Source organism: Mus pahari, chromosome 18 (assembly GCF_900095145.1).
Source record: "Mus pahari chromosome 18, PAHARI_EIJ_v1.1, whole genome shotgun sequence".
In the NCBI taxonomy this organism is placed as follows: Eukaryota; Metazoa; Chordata; class Mammalia; order Rodentia; family Muridae; genus Mus; species Mus pahari.
The window spans coordinates 22,881,565-22,885,363 of NC_034607.1; the positions used below are offsets into that span (position 1 = coordinate 22,881,565).

Sequence of the window (3,799 nt, forward strand, 5' to 3'; positions counted from 1 at the left end):
GAGATCAACAGCTTCTGCAGTAGTATTTCTCCTGTATATTCCTAGGTAATGTATTGGTTACATTTACTATAAGAATTAATTGGGAATTAGAGTTCAGGCTTAGTTGAACTTCACTCACTGACCATAAGTCTGAAGGTTTAAAAAAAAGTGGAAGTCCATACAGAAAGTTGGACTTGTAAACTTAGGAGTTTACACCATGCTATTTGTAGACCACCACCATTTAAAAAGTTTTCTGAGGCTCTTCCATATAATATGTCCTGGGCACTGCATGATCTACTTTACACTAGTAAAAGGAGAACTAATTAGAGTTAAGCAAACTCCTCTGCCAAAAGTTCAGTTCTCTCATGTGACCACATAATTCCTTGAGAAAGAGAGAACAAGATAAGCAGTGGTGCACTTCCTCTTTCATTGTTGCTGAGAATGTTCCAGACTGAGTGAGAAGCAAAAATTCATCATCTCTGAAGTAAGTAGTTTTTATATTAACAACTGGCCATAGAAAATAGGGGAAAATCACTCATGATTTTTTGTGTCAGTAAAAAATTTTTGACTGGAAATCTTCAAAGAGACACTCCTTATTATTCACTTTACTCCTTGAAGGATTCTGTACAGGCATTAGTCTCTTGCAAGTTCATTTTGTATAGTGCTTGGGTGATGAATTTGTGTACTATAATCTATCTTTGTTTTTATTATCATATTAATTCAAATTTTTCCTAGGTTATTTTAATATAATGGTGGAGTATTGTATTATGATATTAAGTTATGAAAATTGGGAATATTCTTATTCTGTATTTTCACCTATACACTAGTGAGATATATCTCCATATAGGTCCCTAGCAATGTTTTTGCATTTTATTGTTTCACAGATATACCAAGTACACTATTGTTGATGGTAATATGCACAGGACAGTTTATATTAGGTTACTGACACCCACTGTCATTTTTCTTTAGGCAATTCTTTTCTCAATTTTATAGTGATAATGCCAATAATGCAAACCCTTACTACAGTGAGTCATTTAGGTTACATTAAAGCTGTTCCATTTCTTTTAATTTAAAATGGATTTTTTCACATAAAGAACTTATATTTTGTTTAAAATGCAAACTGACTGGTGCCATTAGAGTTTCAGTTATTTCAGATTCCCAGCCACAAATGTTAAAAAGCATTTGATACTGTAAGTTTTGAAGATGATTTCTAGAAATATTTTATGAAAATAGACTCACATGTGTTGCCAAACATCTGACGTGGAATCATTTGCTCTACCTATAGATAAGGCACAAATAGACAAAAAAGAAACTCTCCTAGTGCTGGTAGTCTAGAGCCTTGGAACATTTTAATCCTATAGGTTGGACTGGGAGATGAAAAGAATTGTAGTGCTGGGTCAAAAGAGCATCTACTGTCTTGATCCAGGGATTGAGAACACAAGGGAGTATAACATTAAGCAATCATATTGGATTACTGTTGTGAACTTTAACAACCAATAGAGGTTTCAACAATGAACAAAACTAATAGCAAGCTCTCAGCTTTCAACCTTAATGAATTATAAAAACAAAGAGAAGCAGATAGAACCTCCGAGCCATACATGGCCTGCTGGATCTTTGATCTTATGAAGACTTTCTGAGAAGCTTAACAGGAGTTATGGTTGCAGCCCTCCAAATCATAGTCTCAGGGTTTGACAAGTGTCTGAAACACATCTAGTGGCTATGAACTGCAACAACTAATCTTGATCTCTTAATACCTTTCATCATCTATGCTGCCTCTGCTTCCTGCCTGTGATACTCTTCTTCATTTCATTTCCTCAGCTATTGCTTCTGCATTCTCTTCTGTTCATTGCTACTGATTGAAATTCTAACAATGATAAACAACAAAAGTAGGCAAGAAGTTTTGTGATGTAGCTCAATTCCTACAGTCTGTGCCATGGAACAATTGAAAACTAAATTAATTTGCCAACATTCTCATACACATGTTTACCCATATGCACATTAATGCACATAAGTACACATACATATACACAAACAAACTTGTGTGTATGCAGGAAATGTCCAGTTAGGATAAGCCTTTTATTGCATATAGTTTTCCGATACCCAGAGATTATCTAGAAGATGTCACCAGTCAGGTTCAGAAAGTGATTTCAGGGGCCTAGTTTCATAGTCAGAAGAAAATTTGTGTCTATCTGTGTTAATACTTAGACTTTGATGCAAATGCAAAATTGTGCTTACATCAATCACAGGTACTGTGGATGACTACAAGGGGATTTTCCCACTATAGCTATGACCAAATACTCCATGGTTTTCTGTTGCCCATAAAGGCTTATGTGACACTGACTATAGTAAATACTTCATTATTAAATTACCCTGTGGTCAATAAGAACCTCAATGTGTAGGTAGCCTTGCCACACCCTTCTAACTTTAGATGCAATAATGTTTGCTTAGAGTGTTTTCTAAAACCCCTTGTCCATGGAAGAATCCTGTGAAAAAGAGGACAATAAGAAGAAAAAGTAGCCCAAGAGTAACAGTAATATGATATTGAGAGCACAGAAAGTGTCTTAAATTCGATTAGGAGGTGAAGCTTTCCAGGCAAATTTCAAGGCAAACGTCTCAGCTTGTTACTTCCTTATTATATGAAGATGTTTGTGGTGGAAATGGCCGGCAGAAGTTTCACCCAAAAGAAGATTTTTCCCCCATGGGGGTCTCTGCTATTTAGTGGCTATTGTCAATTTCTGTTTATGTCTGAACTAATCTCTAGTATATTTCTGTTCTCTGTTTATTATTTGATGTTTTCTTCCACTTTTCTTAATAAACATATTCACACAAAATGGAAAGCAAAGACATGAAACATTGATGGTCTCCAAATGTAACACTTGCCAAAGGTAGTTCAAGCTCTTAAGCAGTCAAAACTGGAACAAATCTTTGTCCCTGGTGGTATGGGTTCCATGACCTAATGTAGCATCACTAGAGTCATTGTGAAATGTCTAAGAAAGGAGAAGAACATAAGTATTAGCCAACAAAGGGGGATTTTTGAAGACATGGAGTAAGGCTCTGTCAAATATCTATAGTGTTTACTCCCAGGCAATGCTGAGTGTCTTAGTCAGGGTTTCTATTCCTGCACAAACATCATGACCAAGAAGCAAGTTCGAGAGGAAAGGGTTTATTCGGCTTACATTTCCATACTGCTGTTGATCACCAAAGGATGCAGGACTGGAACTCAAGCAGGTCAGAAAGCAGGAACTGATGCAGAAGCCATGGAGGGATGTTCTTTACTGGCTTGCTTAGCCTGCTTTCTTATAGAATCCAAGACTACCAGCCCAGAGATGGACCCACCCACAAGGGGTCTGTCCAGCTTGATCACTAACTGAGAAAATGCCCCACAGCTGGATCTCATGGGGGCATTTCCCCAACTAAAGCTCCATTATCTGTGATAACTCCAGCTGTGTCAAGTTGACACAAAGTTAGCCAGTACAATTTACCCCTTGTCAACTTGACACACAAACACATCACTAGTAAGCCTCAACCCTTAGATTTTTATTCATCCCCAAGATCTAAACAACTTTAAAATCCCACAGTCTTTACAAATTCTTAAAATTTCAATTTCTTTTAAAATCAAAAGCCTTTACAATTAAAAGTCTCTTAACTGTGGGTTCTACTAAAATACTTCCTTCAAGANGGAAAAGCATCAGGGCACAGTCACAATGAAAAGCAAAATCAAANTCCAACNNTCCAATGTCTGGGATCCAACTCACGATCTTCTGGGCTCCTCCAAGGGCTTGGGTCACTTCTCCAGCCATGCCCTTTGTAGCACACACCT

The 3,799-nt window shown here is 37.0% G+C and overlaps 1 protein-coding gene across 1 annotated transcript in view; it reads left to right on the plus strand.

The window, feature by feature from the left end:
• Positions 1–394: 394 nt before the first annotated feature.
• Positions 395–3,799, plus strand: part of Adgre3 (adhesion G protein-coupled receptor E3) — an 89,421-nt gene continuing 86,016 nt past the window's right edge. Inside the window, exon 1 of the mRNA XM_021218322.2 lies at positions 395–463. The gene's annotated coding sequence lies outside the window, so the exon portion shown is untranslated. The remainder of the gene's footprint in view (positions 464–3,799) is intronic.